At 46.0% G+C, this 21,997-nt stretch overlaps 1 protein-coding gene across 2 annotated transcripts in view; it reads right to left on the reverse strand.

The window, feature by feature from the left end:
• The window catches only part of LOC144770266 (uncharacterized), a 447,122-nt gene extending 427,373 nt beyond the window's left edge, over positions 1-19,749 (reverse strand). Inside the window, exon 1 of one of the 2 annotated variants that reach the window (XM_078654643.1) lies at positions 19,520-19,749. The gene's annotated coding sequence lies outside the window, so the exon portion shown is untranslated. The remainder of the gene's footprint in view (positions 1-19,519) is intronic. The other variant, XM_078654644.1, reaches the window with a different exon arrangement.
• Between the last annotated feature and the right edge of the window lie 2,248 nt (positions 19,750-21,997).

A 21,997-nucleotide genomic window follows, 5' to 3' on the forward strand; every position in this document is an offset into this window, starting at 1 on the left:
CCGGTAGATGAGGGCAGGGTGAGAGGTGTGTGAGTGTGAAGCTTGAGAAGTGGGTGAGAAGAGTGAGCAGTCAGAATGTACTTTATTGGAGTGTGAGTGCCTGGTAGGAGTGCAGGGTGACTAGCATCTGGGTGCTTGGTGAGCAGTCAGTGGGTGCATAGTGAGATATGGATGAGTGCAGGCGTATGGGTGGGTGTATAGACTGTGGTGTACGAGAGCAAAATGTGGTGTGTGACTGCAGGCTAAGTGAAGGGTCTGTGGTGGGTGAGACGTGTATGAGTGCAGGGTAGGCAGTTTGTAAGTTCAGGGTGAGTGGTGTGCCTGTGTGATTGCAGGTATGTGAGTGCAGGTTGTGTGCTATGTCTGTATACGTACAGGGTAAGCGGTATGCCCACATAAATGCAGAGTGTCTTGTTAGACTAGTTATCGCGCACGACTCACTCCCAGAGGAGCCTCTGGGCGCTGGGCAAAGCAGGTGGGCAGAATGACCTGCAAGTTTTGTGAATGCAGAGTGCAGCACATTAAAGCCAGACCTATTGGTATTTTTCCACTACTCGTGGAAGTGCTGCGTAGAGAAACAATCTTCTCACAGCCTTGGCGTTCTGGCCCCTTAATGAAGAACACATGCTCTCCTTCACACAGCCAAGAACGACCAACAGCAGGCCTCGCTCTACTGTTCATAAATTCAAGACCTTGCAAATCAGACACACTTGAGGAAGCAGTCTGCTTAATTGGTGTTATCACACGTATACACACACGAAACAAGGAAACGGGGGGGTGGTTTCAAATGAAAACGGAGAGCACAGACTATTATTAACACAAACGCCCAGAGGCCTGGCTTCTCTCGTGCCGCACAGCCAAACGGCAGCCGGAAAGCAGAAATGGCTTCTTTCAGAACGTCCATTTGTAAATTTTACTTGGCTTGTGGTTTTATGCAAAAAGCGCCTGTATCCATTTTATCCATGTGGTCTGCAGCAGGGGCTGCAATGCGAGCTAACTGCACTAAAATACTCGGAGAAGTGCTGGCCTTTTGAGTAGCCTCACATCGTTAAAAGTGCTCACTTGGGCTGATCTGGCAATAGAAGGGGCTGAATTCTGTGCTAAACATTATGCAGCCCATTCCATGTCATCATTAATTTATTTTCTGGTATGACATTTCATTATGTAGAAAGTGATTCGAACTCTCACCCAATTCCGTGGGGCTAAAGGTTACTAGCGCAGTTGCACAGTGCCGCTCTGCTGCTGGTTAATATTCTGATATATTTCTTGGGCAGGAGCCACACATCATGATTCATGAGTCCTATGTCAGGTGCGCGACTGGGTTTTGTAAATGAGTTCCTCAATAGCAGAGTACTCCCCCCCCCCCCCCAAACAGAAAGGCCATGATTAACTAATTATAGCTATGTTGTTGCAAACGTGGTTCATGGGCCCAACTGCAAACTAAGATTAAACCTGAAAAAACTATTCGAAACAGCCCAACAATGCAAGAGAACTCCAATAAAATGTAGCCCTAAGGGGATGGTTGGACCAGGGCATCCTATTCTGTTCTGAGGGTAGTTTACTAGCCTGCAGCACACAGGGGATGTGCCAGAGTCCAGCCCTTCCTTGCTCCACTTCATGAAACTGTCAGTGGAACAGGGACCACTCATTAGGACGTTTGCCATTGGTTCAGACCGGTTAGGGCCGGACCACCATAGTCTTTCAAAACAGCCGGGTCCAACACCATGGTCGCAGACACCTGAACAATATGGATGTCCTGCATTCCTGTTCCCAAGTATTGTGGTCAGAGGGTGTAGTTGTACTACCGTGAGGATCACAACCCAAACCGAGGAGCGCTGCTGAGACAAGGGAGCCCTTCTGCTGACCAATCTAATCAGAGGAACCTTGCTGAGAGCAGCGCTCTCCTTGTCCTCTGTACTGAAGTACAGACCCACTTGTGACTGTAGCCAGAATTCAGGAGGAGAGTTCCACAAAGCTGCAGAGAAATCCATTTCTTCAGGGGTTCTTACCTGATGGGCTCTGCCTCCCCTAAGAATGGAGGGCTAGTGTGTGCTGATTTCGAAGCGAAGACCCGTAGCAACCCTGCATGTTTCTCTGGATGAGCTACTGATGATTGCAAGGATTGCGTCTTACCCAAAATCAGCACTCTCATTTTAGTACCACTGAGGTGTGGGTACACTGTGCTGCTATTGAAGGACTTTAGGGGAGTCAAACAGACCAAACACTTCTCCACCAGCCACCATCTTACCAAAGGATGCTTGTTTGACGCCAACAAACAGTATTCATAAGCCACCACGGGCGGGAGAAGGACACAGATACTACGTAAGGCTTGATAGCCATCATGAAGTACGACATGAGTGTGTTTTAATGTACCAGTACATTTTCTATACTACCGTGGCTACTACATCACGCTAATCTACAGACGTTATCACTACCTCTTTTTAGATTGGAAACTTATTGGTTAATGACTTGATCCCTACTTTGGATCGACGTTCTAATACACAGATGAGATGTAAGATTGCAACTTTTGTTTGGAAACATCAGGTTTACAAGACTACTACCATATGTACACTTTCTCCTGGCCGATTGAGACTTATGAATGCCCTGAAGAAGTCCTGCGTTACAGGACAAAACACGTAGGCTGTGGCTTTTTATGAACAAACAATAAAGAAGGAATTCTCTCAACTTGTGTCTTACTGAACCGTAACTATTTGTATTGACTTGTTTACTTTGAAGTAAACAAGCTCTGATTTAGTTTATTAGTGTATATAAGCCCATGCATTGGCACCCTCTAAACCCATCATCTCATAGCCCACATCAAAAGCCTGTCACAGACGCATGCCAAGCTAGGATAGTAAAGTGCATATTTACCCAAAAATCATGCAGCGCAGCAAGTCACCTTGTACAGTGCATTCCTGTCTTTTCCCTGCACTGGCGCACAATGTGCTGCGTAGCGTCAATGCAGGCGCCCTTGCACCATGGTGCAAGGGTACCTCAGAAGTAAGCAGGATTATTTCTGTGCAGGAAGGGACTCCTGCACTACATACAGTCTGGGTATTACTAAAATCTATATTTTGGAAGCCCTCTTTTTATCTTAAACTTTTTTCCACATTTTATAGAAGCCTATCTTCACTGTGTGTAATGCAAGTTCAAAATAATGACATTCATGTTCACAGTGCTTTGTTTCACAGAGTGGGTCCTCGTCGCACTACACACACACAAGCCACTATTCTCCACTGCCTCGACAACAGCTCAATTTTGTGGCTCTCTGGTTACAAATATAGCCCTCTGTTCTCTGGTTACAAATATAGCCCTCTGCAGTACATTAACTAATATTGGTAGCATAATGTACAAAAGTGTATTTCTTATCACTTAAATTGCATTTATTTTTCATTTTAGATTTGCGTTATTTTAAATGTAGTTACCTCAAGGAGAAAGATCAAAGTTACAAAATATTGTTTTTTAGCCACACCTTTGAACCAGCTCATTCACTCACTCATTCCACCCCCACGCTCACTCACTTCACCTCCATTTGCATGCAGCATCAAAGTTCCCATAAGTTTTTTATGCATTTCATCCAATGTACCTGGCAGCCACTCTAGCATCATCTAGCAATGGCACACTGCTCCAAGGAGCCAAAGGTCACATGTCAATTAGGAGACAGCAGAGACTGGGGTGCCCGCCAAAAGCCTAGGCCCATTGCCAGAGGGAGGGGGCGCAAGGACGACAAGGTGATACTGCAAGCCCCAAGCCCTGTACCGATGGTCCCACCCTGGACTGTGACAAACTGTGCAACTGGAGTGGGATATGTCTCATTCCAAAGGCACTGTAGGAACTCTGGTGGCAAGGCTGCCCGATGGAGCTAGTAAGGGGAAGATTCTGTTTCTTCTCCGCCATATTGTTTTTTTTTGTCTACAATGTGCTTTACAGCGCATATCTTTTCAAAGAAGTAAGCGTGTTTTGAATTATGCAACAACATAGATGTTTTCCTCAGCTGAACTATCAAATGTTTTGCTGTGTTTAAATTGGCAAACTTTGAGCCCCATGCACTAAATCATTGAAATGGACCAAAGGGGATGGAAGAGAGTTTGGTTTCCATAGTCAGGCATAGGAACACATATATATTATCAGATCAAATAAAATGGCAAATACTATTAAAAGAAATTTGTTCAAAATAGAACAGCAGAGTGACCACGTGCAACTCATATGGAAAGTTAAATTCCGTATCATGGTGATCCACCAGCCAGGGCTGGCGCCAAGTTGAGGCAGCTTCCCAGGGCCCCACACTCAGTCCACCTAAATGAGGTCTTGCGCCAGTGTCCCAGTTGTGGCTCCTCAGCTATGACGGATGAGTGCAGCCCCACTGCTTTTAAGCAGTGTGAAGAAGAAACATAAAATGATAATAACTTTAAGTTATTATCGTTTTATGCTTCGGTTCCAGCTGCTTTGTGGGCTGGGCTACTCTGCTCTCGAAGCAGGGGAGGAATGGTTTGCGCACTCCTAAGTGCACAATGACTATTTGGTCGGACTTCTTGGGCCACCAAAACCAGTCATGCGCACTTTACCCGTTCTCCCTGCTGGTTGCATTACAGCCTGCATGGAGAACATGCTCACCCCGGCAGCCCCTGGCTGAGGGCCGAGTCATGGCACTCAGACTAATCACAACGCTGCATTGCAGTGTTGTGATTAGCTTTGGGGAAGGGAGCAGTGAGCCATGCCAGCCGCCGCTGCAGTGTTGGCGGTGTCCCCCGTGACCTGGGTATCACACTTATGCTCCAGCAGGTTGAGGACCAAGGGAGAGGCACTTCTCTTCTGGGACTCGCAGCGATGTGTAGTTGCCAGGAATAGGGAAGGCCTGTTCGGAACGACAAGCAACTCTCACTTTCAGCCCTTGATACCCTGTGAAAAAGATGCTAGTCAGTACCTGGAGGGGGCACTGCTGCATAGCAGGGATCCTGTGCCATGCAGGATCAGCATCACCTTCAACTCTTGGGGTGCAAATAAGGATGCCACCTTTCCAGGAGAAAAATCCAGGCCATTTGTTGCTGTTTTATGAGTCTGCAAAGGCCGTGACACACAATCATATGTATTGATTTGTAACAAGACGTTTCTGTCTTTGTTTACCTTTTTATTCAGGGATCGAACACAGCTCTAGAACATGTTTAAATGTATATTCTATTTATAATTGCTCTTGTTATTGTGTATAAATAAGGCCTACAAATAATTGCTTTAGGTGATTTGACTATTTTTGTACCAGTCAGGACATGAAGCAGAACAAGTCAGAAAATCAGCCAGGTGGGAACCCTAGATGCAAACAGCCTTGAATGCGGAATGAAACCCATGTTTTGCAGTGTTATCTTGTGTAAACATGACATAAAGTGCTTTACCTGAGAACCGGTTATATTACACAATGGCACAAGGAGATTAAGTGATTTGCTCATAATCACACGCTCTTGAGCTGACTGCAAGACTGGAACCCCAATTGCCTAGGATCAAGCAATTTGTTAAATTAGTAGACCCAGGACTGCAGTACACTGCTGCTTGGTTCAAAGGCTACATATTTACCACTGTACTGCATTTAGATGACTATTACATATGACTTGGCATCTCCCTTCTCTCAGGAATGTTAGTACATTTTTAAAAAATCTGGGCGACTAGCAGTTTTAGCATTGAATCAAAATACTTCCAAACTTGCCAAAGAGTGAGCAGCAGAGCAATAAGCAGGGCCACTGAAATTATGTGGCAGGGGAGGATCAAATGATGTAGCATGGATGAGAAAATTATGCACCAAGAAAAAGTATATGTGGCGTAATACGGCACATTTTATGATAGTATTATTTCACTATATTGTCATTTTTGCACTCATTAACACTGGGCATTGGCTGCACTTATTTAGTACCAGTTTAACATCAAAATGAAGAAATAAGCAACATAAAGTGTCAGTGATTCTGATGGCAAGGCGAAGTTGCTGCCCTCACAAGTAATCTCATCTCTGTTATCGGCCCTGCTCAAGCTTTAGAACATTTTGATTATTTCCATCATAAAACTGGGATTAGATGTCAAATATCCTAGTTCCATGCTTAAAATGTTCTAGTTGGACCAGGCCCATTGGCAGTGGATACTTACTGGACAGCATGTCTGGTAGATACTGACATTTACCGCTGGTGTTTCATAGCTCAAGACTATTTAATTATTTTTGAATACCAAAGTTCATTTTCACAACTTGTCGCTCAAAATTTGCAATTTAGAGCAGTCAAGGCTTAATTCAGGAGGTTGTAAAGGGATTAAAACTCATATATGAAGAGTAATCACACTCGATAAACTCAATCTCCAGCTGAGTTATATTTTAAAAAGACCTGTTTTAGAGGGGGGGGGGGGTTAGAATGAAACCCAAAACATCTGCTTTGCGACTCTTGGTTCCCCTGCTAAATAATAAACCTCTTCTGAGGTCTCTCTGCACACAAAATGTGCCTCCACTCGTGCAGTATTTCTCCAAAGGCATACATTATCCTCTGAAGTGATGATGGAAAAATGGTTACCTTACTTGGCTCTTGCAGTGATGGCTTCGAACCATGGTTTTGAGGCCCAGAGAAAGAGACTCTCCTTCCCTGGTGGGTCTTGCAGCACCAGATCATGGATGTGAAGCCCAGGGCAGTAGGGCCCCATCCCATGGAACTTGCAGGACTACATCATAGCTGTGAGGAACATTCCCATGGGCCTCACAGCTGTGGATCATGGTGGGGTGTTCCATGGGAGGGAACTCCCTTCCATTGGGCTTGCAGTGCTACATATTTGCTTTGAGGCCGGTGGTAGAGGGCTCCCCTATGCTGAGTACCCTCTCCTGTGCCTCGCAGCACTAGACCATGGTTGCAAGGCCTAGGAGAGTGGAGGCCCCTACTCTATGAATCATAGCAATGGTGGTGCATTGCCAGGCCATGAAGAGGACCCCTCTCCCCTAGGCATTGCAGCCATGCTTATGTGATGCGAGGCCCATGGGTTTGTGGGCTCCCTTGCCTAATGCTATCAGCACTATACCTTGTCTGATAGGCCCAGTAGGTGGGTGTGGGAGGGTGCCCCATGTGGGCCCCTAAAAATGAGCCCCATTGAAACCATTGGTGAGGGGTAAACCCATCAGTAGTGCAGCAGGTGCAGTGGCACTGACAGCTGGTGTATTAAGGGCCCAATGTTACCAAATGAAGGCTTTATTTTACTGTGCAGCCAGTAGAGAAGAGTGAGGGGTGCTTTTACTTTGGACCAGCACCCAACCCACCATTGATGTGCTACTCGCCTCTCTTCCACGGGCGTTGCAGCCATGTTCCAGAGCTGTGAGGTCTGGTAGATGCCCTCCCTCCACTGGGCATTGCAGCTGGCTGTGGTTGAACACTCAGGACGGGATGCACCAGTCCATGAGCTTAGCAGAGCAGGAGTATGGCAGTGAGGCTCAATAGGGGCATGTCTCAATAGTGTTGCTATCAGAAGTGAAGCAGGTGCAGAGGCTCCGGGGTTCATGGGTGTTCTGGACTCAATGCACCCGGACTATGGCTGTGTTTTACGGTTCTGCATCATTTTCTTCCATTATGGACAATAGCTACATTACTATGCCACTGGTCCCTTCTCTCGTGCACCTCACAACCATGATCCAGAGCTGCAAAGGTCAGAAGGCGTCCATTATCCCCTAGGACTATCAGCCATGGTCCAGTACTGAGAGGCCAAAGGGAGGGGAAGCCTGTTGTTCTGAGTCTTGCAGCACTGGGCCATGGCTGGAATGCCTAGGACAAGCGACCCCTCTGAAGGCCAAAGCTATCAATAGTGCAGCAAGTGCAGCGGGACCATGGCCTTGGGGGGTGATGGGTCCAATGTGCCAAACTTATGGCTGTATTTTACTGTGCATAAAAGATATTTAAAAATTGATGGATTAAACACTTTAATTAATCACAGAAAATGGTAATTACTCAGGCTGCATCCCACTCCATCGTTACTTTGCACACCATGCCACTTTGGTTTGGACCCAGCCGTATGCATACCAGTCTTGACCCTGTTCCAGTGGGATCAGTCTAGACTGAACTACCAGGCTCAGTTCTCCCTGGCCCAGAACACAAGCAACCCAGGAGAGGTGTTGCCCTATTTAGGGATTATCAGCCAGGTATTGCTTGATTTCAGTGACACAGTGTGCATGGGACCCACATCTGGACATACCCATCTCACTTAGAATGACTCACCAAAGTATACAAAAAAGTGAAGGATGAAATGCTTCAAATAATCCCAACCACTGTTGAGGCTGATCACCCCCTATGATAAATTGAGGTCCACCAGGAGAGCCTCGTCCCAATTTGAAGACCTCTGCTTACACCATTTGTCTTAATATTTTGTGCACTTCCAATTTGAGAACTTTTACTTAGCTGATGAGGCACAGATATTTTGTTCTATATTCTTATATCCCTAGATGTTCTATTAAGAGATTTTGCTTTTTTGCTCTACTTTAGACCTAAAAATACTATCCATGATGGTAAAATACTGACGAGACACAGCCCTAGTGGTCTTGCCTCTATCCCATGGGCCTTGCAGCCATAGCCAGGCATTGTGAGATCCAAGGAAATGGACCAGTTAGTGAGCCTGGCTTGCAGCAATATTTAATTGCATTTAAACATGTGTTTTCCAGGTTTCATTCAAAATTAGAAAAAATCAAATGAGAAGAGATGTATCTCAAATCTTTCAACTGAAACTGCATCATGCTAATTTACAAAATGAAATGCCTTCTGGACCCATATAATTGTGTACTATTTATTAGTATCGGATCATTTAAAGTCTTCAGAGGATGTTGATAGGGGTGTTGTGGCCTTGGCTCATTGAACATGACAAGTGACACTTTTGGCCTACATATTTTTGTATTCTGGTAGTTTCTGGTGTTTTTCAGTGACTAGAGGGATGCCTTTAATAGAAATCAAGTTATTTTCAACTGTTTTACTTGCTTTCATATCTTTTTTGCACATACCGTATCTTGCAGTGGGTATCTGGGAAACTATCTTGTAATTTTAATCCTCACTGGCCCCTCTAAGGTCATTCTACATGCTGCAGCACACCTCAATAGGGCATGAAGAATTATTACCACATCATAACACAGTAATAGAACTCAACAGGCCATCCTTGCCAGCCCGCACCATCTTCAAGCTCAGCTGCATTATCTGCACAGCTATTTCAATGTGTTAACAGTCCACAAGTCAGTACCTTTCCAATCACTCATTGACTTTATGGCTGCCATTGGCCCAGTACAGTGCTCTGCTGCTTATGGTGCGGTTTCACTATACGACTGTCGCCCATGTCTTCTTGGATGACAAGCTTGTCATCTCCAGTGGCTCTCCACACACATGTAGCAAGGACATCTTCAGATGGAAGAAGATGTGCTAAGAAGAAAAGAAAAAAAGAAAAAGGCCTTTCCCATCTATGGGGCCGATTACGATGGTGGGCGGACAAAGTCTGCCCGCCATCACAGCTGCAAAAGGGACCGCCTGCCATAGTTGTGGCGGTCCCACCATACGAATTATAATGCGCCCTCAAGTGTGGCGGGCGCATCCTGTATATTTTACATTACGGGGGGCTGTGCTGCAAGCAGCACCCACCGCAATGTAAAAAATACATGTTGTGCTTTTACATGCACAATGTGACAGGCACCGCTTGGTGCCAACCACATTGTACATGCAAACGCAGGGGGGTACCATAGGTACCCCCCATGTTCACCCCACTCCCCCAACACTCTGAGGGCCCACAGCGGGCCCCCAACAGCAGGAACTGCCAGCCTTTCCATGTTGGCAATACAGCCATGGAAAGGTTGATCACAGCCTTCATCGTAATATGGATGGAGGTGTCTTCCAGACACCGCCACCATAATAAACCCGAAAAGCGGCAGACGGTCTTTCCGTCTGCCTCAGACCCCCCATCCATCATAATATGGGGGGGGGGTCTTTGCAGTCAGGATGGCGGGCGGATCGCCCCCGCCGGACCGGCGGTGACCACCGGCAACCCAGCGTGGGCGATCCATCCAAAATCGTGAACGGCCCGGCCCCTATGCCCCAAGGATCTGGAATGTTATTCCCATATGCATCCGACAGCCCAAAGTCAGCCCCAATTTAGGAAACAGAGAATACTTGACGTCTTAAAAAAACAAAATCATGATGCAGTCACAATCTTCAAACCATCAACTTCTCCTATCACAAGTTGACTGTGCCTTTGACCCTGTGCAGTGCTCAGCAGCCATTCAGCTTGGTTTGCACTATATAAATAAAGTGTACAGATATACGTATCTAATGCACTAATCTGGAAACAAATTAACATTTGATTGAACTTATACATTTTGGAGAGTAGGGTGACCAACCGTCCGTAAATTTCACGGACAGTCCGTAATTTCGGCCGTCTGTCCGTTGTCCGTGAAGGATTCTTTAACGGACGCCATTTGTCCGTCATTTTAGCCGGGCCCTGGTCGCCCCACCCTAACGCCGGCACAGCTTGCCCCCCATGCAGTAGCAAAGCTCAGAAAGCCCACAGCATTGGAGCGGCACAGCGGGATGTCAGCCCTCACACCTTCAGCCCTTGATGACCCGTTAAGAGGTGTTCGAAGGTGACTGAGAGGAGGGGCTGCAGCTTCAGGGGCATCTATTCAGATGCAAACAGCTTTGAATGCGTCACGTCTCTGCAATTTAGAGGGGGCCTCACACATTCCATTTCTACCCAGGGCCCCAAACATCGAGACTCGGCAAGATTACACCCCAGATTACACGGAGGCAACACGTGGTTCTCTTCACAGAGCTTAATTATCACTAAATTGTAAGCAAACATCGGTTCTTCAAACATGCAGTCTATAATGTAATACAATAAAGAAATGGCACAATCGCACCCACACTGATTAACCAAGTATGGAGGACAATCAGTTCTCTTAGAGTATCACCTGTAAGTACTATACATCACAGTGGGGGATGGTATTTTGGACAGAGAGCCTCTTGTGCAGGAGGGGCGAGGAGCCGAAGATGATACTAGAATACTGCATGCCCCCCCCTGTGCCCACCCTGGTGGATCCTGTTCCCCCTCCTGTGATGGTCCCTACCCCCCTCCCCCCGCCTGTGATGGCTCCTGTCCCCCCCCTGTGGTGGCTCCTGTCCCCCCTCCCCCCGCCTGTGATGGCTCCTGTCCCCCTATGTTGTGGCTCCAGTCCACCCCCGCCTGTGATGGCTCTTGTCCCCCCCTGTGGTGGATCATGTCTCCGCCCTGGGTGGCTTCTGTCCCAGTCCTGGAACGGTCCCTGCAGCGAGGGTGAAGTTCTTGATGGGCCTCTTCTCAAAAGGGCTCAGCTCAAAATTAATATGGAAAGGTGGGCGAGTGAGTAAGTGAAGGGATGGGTGGATGGCTGGATGAATTAGTGAAAGGGTGAATGGATGAATGAAAGAGTGAATAAATGGATAATGAGAGGATGGATGGATTGGTGAATGAGGGGAAGGATGGATGAGAGAAAATGTAAATAGCTGGATGTATGGGTGGAAGGGTAGCTGGATGATGGATGAGGGGAAAGATGGATGAGGGGAAGGATGAATGGATGAGGGGAAGGATGGATGGATGGAGGGAAGGATGGGTGGATGAGGGGAAGGATGGATGATGGATGAAAGGAAGGATGGATGAGGGGAAGGAAGGATGGATGAGGGGATGGATGGAGGGGAAAGGATAGATGGATGGATGGATGGGTGGGTGGAAGGGTAGCTGGATGATGGATGAGGGGAAAGATGGATGAGGGGAAGGATGGATGGATGAATGGAGGGGGAAGGATGGATGGATGAGGGGAAGGATAAATGGATGGATGGATGAGGGGAAGGATGGATGGATGATGGGAAGGAAGGATGGATGGATGAGGGGAAAGATGGATGATGGATGAAAGGAAGGATGGATCAGGGGAAGGGTGGATGGATGAGGGGAAGGATGGATGGATGAGGGGAAGGAAGGATGGATGGATGAGGGGAAAGATGGATGATGGATGAAAGGAAGGATGGATCAGGGGAAGGATGGATGGATGAGGGGAAGGATGGATGAGGGGAAGGATGAATGGATGAGGGGAAGGATGGATGGATGAGGGGATGGATGGATGGATGAGGGGAAGGATGGAGGGGAAGGATGGATGGATGGATGGATGAGTGGGTGAAAGGATGGATGGATGATGAGGGGAAGGATACATGGATGGGAAGAATGGATGGATGAGGGGAAGGATGGAGGGGAAGGATGGATGGAGGGGAAGGATGGATGATGAGGGGATGGATGGAGGGGAAGGATGGATGGATGGATGGATGGATGAGTGGGTGAAAGGATGGATGGATGATGAGGGGAAGGATGGATGGATGGAGGGGAAGGATGGATGGATGAGGGGAAGGATAAATGGATGGGGAGAATGGATGGATGAGGGGAAGGATGGATGATGGATGAAAGGATGGATGAGGGGAAGGATGGATGGATGAGGGGAAGGATGGATGGATGAGGGGAAGGATGGATGGATGAGGGGAAGGAAGGATGGATGGATGGATGATGAGGGGAAGGATGGATGATGAGGGGAAGGATGGAGGATGGATGATGAGGGGAAGGATGGATGGATGATGAGTGGGTGGGTGAAAGGATGGATGGAGAGTGGGTGGGTGAAAGGATGGATGGATGGATGAGGAGTGGGTGGGTGAAAGGATGGATGGATGGATGAGTGGAAGGATGGATGGATGAATGGAAGGGAAGGATGGATGGATGATGGGAAGGATACATGGATGGGAAGAATGGATGGATGAGGGAAAGGATGGATGATGGATGAAAGGAAAGATGGATGAGGGGAAGGATGGATGGATGAGGGGAAGGATGGATGGACGAGGGGAAGGAAGAATGGATAGATGGATGATGAGTGGGTGGGTGGAAGGATGGATGGATGATGAGGGGAAGGATGGATGGATGATGAGGGGAATGATGGATGGATGGATAATGAGTGGGTGAGTGAAAGGATGGATGGAGTGGGTGGGTGAAAGGATGGATGGAAGAATGAGGAGTGGGTGGGTGAAAGGATGGATGGATAATGAGTGGGTGAGTGAAAGGATGGATGGATGGATGATGGGTGGGTGAAAGGATGGATGGATGAGGAGTGGGTTGGTGAAAGGATGGATGGATGGATGATGAGTGGGTGGGTGAAAGGATGGATGGATGGATGAGTGGATGGGTGGGTGGATGGTGGGTGAAAGGATGGATGAGTGGATGGGTGGGTGGATGGTGGGTGGGTGGATGGTTGGGTGGATGATGGGTGGGTGGGTGGATGAGTGAAATGATGGATGGATTGATGTATTGATAAGTGCAAGGGTGAATGAATGGACGTATGAGTGAAAGGGTGGATGTAAGGATGGATGAGTGAGTGAAAGGGAGGGTAGATGGACAAAAGGATGAATAAATGTGTGAAGGAGTGAAATGATGGATGAGTGATAGGGTCAATGGATGGATTCATGAGTGGATGAGTAGATGGATGGATGGGTGGGTGGATGGATGGATGGAAGGAAGGAAGGTTGGCTAAGTGAAAAGGTCGATGGAGAGAGAAAGGGAGGATGGATGACTAAAAGAGTGGATGGGTGGAAGGATTAGTAAGTGAAAAGATGGCTGGATTGGTGAAAGGGTAAATGGCTGGATGGATGAGTGAATGGATGGATGGGATGAAGAGTGGATGGATAAGTGTACAGATGGATAGGGTGAAAGGGTGGATGGATGGATAATGGATGGATGAGTGAAAGGATGGATGAAGGGATGGATGAGTGAAATGATAGATGGAAGGATACATGATGGATAGGTTTGCAAATGGTTGAATATGTTTGGAAATTACTGGGCTTACTTATATACTATTGTGCGACCTCTGAGGTGTCTGTAAAACTTACCTATTGTCCTGAAAGTTTTGTCCTGAATTTTGACCTCCTGTCCTGAATTTGTGTCCTGAATTTTGACCCTTTATCCTGAATTTTTACACTCACCGTCCTGAATTTGCACCAATGCCAGTTGGTCACCCTATTGGAGAGATGTAGGCCAAACTCTTCCATCCAGTGTTACTAATATAATGTATCACAGCAAATTGAAATTTAAAATATATGTGATTATCTTATTAATGTTAATATGTATGTTTTTGTTTTACTGATATGAGCACCAAGAAAGTTGCTTCTTGCAAATTCATTCAACAGCAGTAAATTGTTGGCACGTCCTATGATATCATTTTCTGTTATTTCACATTGTATGCAAATTAGGGGGGGGCTCAGACATTCCCTTTCTGTCTGCCCCAAAAGTCCTAGGACCAGCCCTTCCACCAGATGCGTGCATGTGAGGTGTGTTTTTTTGGATTTGGATTAACTTCATGGCTTCTAACAGAAAGGCTCGGCGTGGCTCTTTGTGATACTCGATCATGTTTACGTGTATGAACATAAATAGCTTGTTGGTTGTGTTTACAAACAGACAAAGGAGTCGTCTGGCCTGCCAAAAACTCTAAACCAGGATTTCTGGAACTGGACGCAGAGCACCAATCCGAGGGTCACTCACTTCACCATATAATTTAATATCCCTGTGACCACAATTACATCATCTGGCCACATCTAGAGACCAGCGTGCGGCTTCAAAATATCTGTACTAAGCGCCTTTCATTCTGGGAGGAGGAATTTTAAGTTCAGTTGTTGGTGGTGGGAGGGAGGGCCTCTGTCTCCACACTTCCTTGTGTAAATCTTTTGTTTACTGATATGAGGCCAAAAAGCAGTGAATGCTTCACTTGCTGCGTTAAATACAAGAATGTATTCGGCCAACGTGTTTTTACAGCAAAAGCCTTGCTAAAGGGTTGTTTATTTTACACGGAGCAGCTGCTATGTTCCTGGTGTAACACGTGCTGCTACTGATATCGTAAATGAAATTTCAACTCTCTCCTCTCACTTAGAGGTGGGTGAGCCAACCTATCAACAGGCACAGCCGAGGCAGAACCGAGCTAAGCGTCTGGCCTGGCCCTAAAAAGAGCCTGTTCCCCAAGTCGAGCCCTGAAATTAGTTGGCATCTAAATCATGGCACAAACATCATGTGAAAATATAATGCTCACTGTAAAATTTAAAAAAGGTATTTCTTTAACATGTATACTTCACACACATTGAACTTACGTATTGGAAGGGGCGCTCATAGGTAATATAGAATAAAAAAGAGGCTCTGGGAAATAAAAATGTGCTTAGGATCACACAATTTGGTCAAGTAGAGAAGCCAGGATGTGTCCCAGACTTTCTGGCTTCACATGATTCAGTTCACCCGCTTGATAGCCGCCTCGTTCTCTCCAATACCAAAAGAGTATACCTTGCTTTTAATTCTTAGCGTTTAAGTAGGGCGAGGGTGGCACACACAGGTCACATTAGAGCTCGGTTCGCTTTCGGCTCGAAGGTCCACCTGGACCTCTGAGCCAGAGTCAGGTCTCGGCTCGATCCTGGCTCGAGCCTTAGATGGCTCGCCCAATTGTTCTCTCACCTCTCTCATGGTTGGGAGATGGGTCTGATGCACCTGCTGAATAGAATTGTCTGCAACCCATAGACGACAAAACAGATTCCCAGTGAAGTGACGAGGTATATAGTTTTTTGTATGACACTAAAGTAGTGCTTTAAGTTACCGAGCTTTTACTATCGACAGTGATAAGCATACAATGGAAACCTATGCGTTCAAAGCAGGTAAATGCGACAGCGGCAACATATAAAACAAGCATTAGCAATTCCGGTGGGTCTGGGTTTAGCTAACTGCTGCAATTTCTATTTTACTCTTATATAAAAGTGGCTGAGACAGCAAATTAACAGGGCACACTGCACCGGAGCCGAGCCAATGGTCTGGATTGGCTCTAAGAGCCATAAGAAAAAACCCAACCTTCAAAATACTTGCCATGTAACTAGTGGGCCAAAGGTTTAATAAAAATTGGAGTCTACTAACTTCAGAAAAAAGCTTACTTGGAGTAGCATTTTAGGTTGGGCCATTAGATCGTATCCCTGCATTGAGTGGCATTTTTGATAAGTTATAGTTTCTGAACATGAACTTTCTAATATTCATGGCATACCCATTCCCCGTCATAACGATGATGCCACCAGTAAGAGGCAAGTCAGCTCCATTCTATGTATGTCTATCCTATGGGTGGCCTATGTAGTTATAAGAGATGAAGCAATTTTAATGTATTTTAAAATAGTTGAAAGAGTTCATTTTCTATAACTCTATATTTCCAGGTGTTCTCAAATGTGAAGGTAACGTAAAAGGAGGAACCGTGAAATAATGCAATGCCTAGGACCATACAGTGAGATCGAGCAGAGGAGCTGAGATTTATCCCAGGTTTCCTGGTTGTACATTTCAACCTCTAGGTGGGCATCTCTCTCCAGTTTTACATCAAAGATTAAAGTTTTATCCCTAATTCTTTGAAGTGGTAAATCAGTACAATGTGTTACATGAAATATATAACAAATCAAGTTGAAATAATAAGACTTTCTAAAGAAATGGTGACTAAGGTAAGAGGGGTGCCTCAGCAACCACAAGAAGGCTTGGCCCAATTTTGGCTCGATGTTCCCATAGGACCTCGAGCTGGGCCAGAACCAGGCATCTGTCTCGAGCTTTCAATGGCTCGCCTACCTTTTAATAGCAAGCAAATGTCACAAAAATTCAAGGATTAAAAATAAATAAAAAAGGAAAACAGTGAAATTTGAAAAATGTAAAGAAAAAAACAGTACATTGCATGCAAGGTGTGCTTAGAAAAGGCATCCATCAATCAATCAATCAATCAATCAATCAGGGGTTTGTAAGCACAACTACTTACCTGTGAGGGTCTCAAGGCACTAGGGGGGGCTCCATTGAGTGCTGGGGTGAGCCGAAGACCCAGGTCTTGAGTTCCTTCCTGAACTGGGGCAGTGTGGGGTCTTCCCGCATGTGGAGGGGGAGGCTGTTCCAGGCCTTGGCTGCGAGGGAGGAGAAGGATTTTCCTCCTGTTCTGGTCTTGCAGATGCGTGGAATGATGGCCAGTGAGAGGCAGGCTGATCAGAGGTGTCTTTTGGGTGCATGGAAGGAGAGGCAGTTGTTCAGGTAGGTTGGTCCGGTGTTGTGAAGGGCTTTGTGTGCGTGGGTGAGAAGTTTGTAACCCTTCATAGTTTTAATGCGTGCAGGGGAGCATCACTCACAATGCAAGAGCACTAGCGAGTAAAGTCGGATTATCTACTAACACATGCTTTGGTGGGCAAAGCAAAATATGAGTGATAGTTACACAGACCAATGAATGAAGAGGGCTGATGCAGAACCTCCCCCTACCCATGTATGTATATGCTTTTATATTTGCTTTAGAATTAGTCAGCCTCCAAAGAATGAAAGACTGAGTTAATCTCGCCAGCAGCAGAGACTGACATCAGTTTGCTATATGTAGACTGAGCGTTAACCGACTGAGCTATTTTACCAGCATCAAATCTGCCATGCAACTTAGATGTGTAAGGCTTTTAGTACATCGCCATTTATTTAAGATTCAATTACCACTACTAAACCGAAGACCTGATGCAATATTTCTTGAAAGATTATGATCTGCAACCAAATGCCACAATCTCATTTTCTGCAGTGTTTTAAAAAGCTGACAAACATAACAAGCTGGATAAACTCCTTCCTACAAAACTGCACCCAGGCAGTCCGTATCGGCCAATTCACTGCTCCCAAGTTAAAAACTTCTTGTGGGGTCCCACAGCGCTCCTTGCTCTCACCACATCTTTTCAATCTCTATAAACGCCCTCTGATAAGATCTCTAAAAGACAGAAAGGTGACCACCTTTAATTATGCAGATGAGCTCTAACTCATGTCCTTAATCGACAAATCCCCCGCATCTATAAATGACTTTCAATCCACTATGACGTTCATCCAGCAATGGATGAACCTCAATCATCTACAACTCAACGCCAGCAAAACAGAACTTATCTTGACAGGCGGAGGTCGTCATCAGTGGGGCCCACAATATTGGCCGAGCAACTTGGGACCCCCACTGCACCCTCCACCTCAGTTAAAAGCCTAGGGATCACCATAGGTAAGGACTTATCCCTGAAAACACACGTAGGTACAGTGGTATCCGCCTACTTTCTCCAACTACGTAAAATTAGAAAAATCAGCAGGCTACTGTCCCAAGCCCCGCTGGTCCAGGTGGTGATAGCGCTGGTCCTGTCTCGGCTGGACTATGCTAACGGTACTTACCTGGGACTCTCACTCGGCCTCACCAAGCGACTGCAGCTGGTACAGTACCAAGCGGTGCGACTACTACACAAACAGCCCAGATGGCATCAAGCCTCCCCCTCCTCAAAAAACTGCACTGCTTCCTGTCCTCCAACGCGGCACCTTTAAAGTTGGATGCCTAGTGTTCAAGTCCCTAAATGGGCACAGCCCCAAATTAATTAACAATCTTATCTCCCGCTATACTCCCACTCGGAACCTTCGCTCAGCCCAATTCCACCTTCTGACGGTACCCACATACAAACTGAAACGCCAAGGGGGTTGCAGGTTCGCGACTCTAGCTTCACAACTGGGGAACTCCATCCCCCTGGAAATTAGACTCAGCACCAACCTGCTCAATTTCAGAAAAACCCTCCAAACCTGGTTATTCACACAGGCCTATGAATAATCCGTTCTGGCAACCCCTAGTTCTCTCAGCGCCATGAAACCAACCGGTGTACGAGCGCTCTACAAAACACTGATAACATAACATAACAAGAGATTTCGGACCAGACGCCTAGCATAGAGATTGAAGTGAATGAATAAGGGTCTTGTAATGCGCAGACTTAGCCCAAGGGGCATCAAGGCGCAGGAAACAAACAAACATAACACCTCAGAAAACAAACATAGTCTCAGAAGTACGGGAAACCTAAGATCCGTAGGCATGGGAAAAGAGTAAATAAGAACATCTAGAAATAGGACAACTACATGCCTTTAAAGAAACCAATATGCTCATATCTCTGCATGCTGGGAATTCAGCACGACTGGACAACTAGTGGTTCTGGAGGGCCTTAATGGGCCCGAAAGCAAACTAAAAAATCGAGGTGGGTGACCCATTGGAAGCTCGATTCAGGCTCTGGCTTAGCTTGAGGTCTGAAACCTCGAGCACAAAACTAACCAAGCTTTCATGTAGCTTATGCCTTTCTCCCTCACTTTACCCTCACACAGAGATTTAAAAGCAAAGCTTTAACTGAGGTAAAACGGCGAGACACACAAATTCTCATTTAGTGTCTGATTTGTATAAAGTGACACCTGAAAACGTGATTAATCCTGGCTTCCTCAATTAGCCAAACTGTGTGATTTTAGGCAAACATTTTATTTCACCGTCCTTCCTTTTTCTGCATAAACGCACACTTAAGCACATTTAAATATGTGAGTTCCAAATACGAGCTGCACAAAATCATATTTCTAAATTGCACCCTGCTTCTGCCCTCGAAGACGCTGGTTTGCACTGAGAGCTTTTGGCGATCGTACTCACTCACTGACACTGCTCCGACATCAAGGCAGTCCTCCTTCCAAAGGTCACATAAGACAGAGTGCGAGGAGCCCTCAGCGTGCTTTTCGTTTCAGCGCAGACCATGCAAAATCTCTCGCAGTTTGGGGTCCCGGGCTGGTCGAGCAGCAACTGGTTCAATCACTGGTTCGGTCCGTGTGCTCATATTCCAAGTATCACTGCGCGGGTAACACAGACTATTTGTAGAGGAAAGCATTTCGTACTTTCGCTTTCAGTCTGAGGTGTCCCAGAGGCTGGCTGTTCGGGGAGAGCACGACAGCCCTGTTGTTTGCCGTCCGGTCAGTGACGTAGCTTCAAGAGGGGCTAAATGAGGTCTGACAGCCCCTAATCATTTCTTAGCCTCATAATGAGAGTCGAGGAGAGCTGAGACAAGGGTCTGGCCTGGTATTAAGAACCCTGCACCAGCTAAGAAAGGATACTATTTGCCTTGAAAAGTATGCAACAAACGTGTAAACATGTCCTTAGGTAGCTTAAAAAATAAACAAGCATTGGCAAAGCCAATAGGTTTCGCCTCTGCGAAATCTATTGGTTTTGTCAATGTTTCTCGACATGTTACACAGCAGCACAGCTAGTTGCTGTGAGGCATGTTTTAAAGTTACAAAAAGAAAATTGTGAAACGGTTAACGCTGTCCGCGAGTTAGGTTGTGCAGCAGCCAGCGCCGCTGCACAGGCGAAACCTTGTAGCTTTGCCAATGCTGCTTGTGTTTAGGCACAGCGAGATTAAATGATTTGCCCGTAATCACACGATGCCGAACTGAGACCGAGGCAAAGGAGAGGATGTGGCATGTTTAAGTTTGCGAAAAAGTAGCACTCGAGGGTGTTTACAAGGCGCTGTTAAGCCACTTGCTTAACGCTGCCTTGTAACTAATGCCCCTATTCAGGCAGCACTTAGTGTGAAAGGGGCTTACAAATGGGTGTTGCAGTGAGGTCCTGCCGCAATACCCATTGCTTTTTGAAGCTGCTCCATATTGACACGGGGTGAATGTTCGATTAATTCAACATTCCGTCCAACATCTGTTCTTTTTGCAAGGTGTGGGCAGCGCCAAAAATACCACCAAGGAGTACCTGGTCTTAAGCAGGCAATAAGAGGAGAAATGTTTTATTCCTCTTCGTATTTTGCTCGTTCCACGTGTGCTGCAGTCTGCAGCACACATAGATAGAGCAAATTGCCTGTAAAGATTGTTTATGTGCAACAATGTGCCCCTTCCTGCACATAAACAGTTGACCCTGCAGCGCAGGCAACCTAGCAAAATGGCACTTGGGTGCCTGCGCTGGTGATAGGCAGCTTTCTTAACGCCAGCGCTAGGGATGCACTGCATTCTTGTGATTACAACGCATCCCTGTCCTTTGAAACTGTTGGATCGCGGTGTTACCAATTTTGGCGTAACACAGCGCTATGTCAGTTTCTTGTAAATATGCCCCAAGGTGTCATGAATGAGACATGGTAATGTCACACATTGTCGGACAGCAAAAATATCACACAAAAGCGACCAAAACTTGGCAGCCCTGATTGCTTTACATAAATGCATATTAAATATCACTAAAGATCAGTACACAAGCACAGTCTGTATTGGAGATTCTACAGTAGAACTTGAATGTGCTTGAGATACACTTTTTGATAAGAATCGACCAAAGTGAGTTACAGTGAATAGTGACGTGGGATGAATAAATGCTTTGAAGCTGTTGCAAAGACAGTTGAACAGAGTATGAAAAAACACAGAAATGAAAAGTAAATTCTACTCATAAGATTCCGTTTGTGCTTAGAAAAAATGTGTCTCTATATGGTATGTGATATATAGTGTACATTTGAACACAGTTAACCTCTATAAACATACCATTTGAAAGGGGGTGTCCAGTATTAGAAAGAATTGCTGTATTTTTACCAATTTCCATATCATCTGCTATTAGCAAAAATAAAGGATGGATAATATTCCTTGTTTGATTCACTGGGTAGCACAGCCCCTGTAAATTGATACGTTCGAAACAACATGTAGGGGAGGGTAAACAGCCATTACATTGCAGCCATAACCAGGGGTGACCGTTACCGCAAAGCCATTACCACACATGAGCCTTTAGCATGCATGCCTTTACACGAATAAGCCTTTTCAAGGCATGCCTTTCCAACAAATGACGTTCTTAAGGCATCAATGATAAAGGCATATGCGTGGTAAAGGTTTTTAAAATAATGATTTTATTTGTAAAGGCATGAATGGTATAGGTATATGCATAGAAAAGGTCCTACAGGTAAATACAGGCAGGTATTAAGGGTATATATATATATTTTTAACCTTCTGGCGATCGCCAGTAGGTAGTTATAGTTAGGATCTTGTTTCTATTCGAAAAACATTTTTTCTTTTTCCAATATCTTTGACGCCGGCTGACGAATCTTCGCAAAGTTTTCAAAACTAATTGGACTCTCCGGTCAGATCCAATCTTAAAGGT

The sequence above is a fragment of the Lissotriton helveticus genome, chromosome 7 (genome assembly GCF_964261635.1).
Source record: "Lissotriton helveticus chromosome 7, aLisHel1.1, whole genome shotgun sequence".
In the NCBI taxonomy this organism is placed as follows: Eukaryota; Metazoa; Chordata; class Amphibia; order Caudata; family Salamandridae; genus Lissotriton; species Lissotriton helveticus.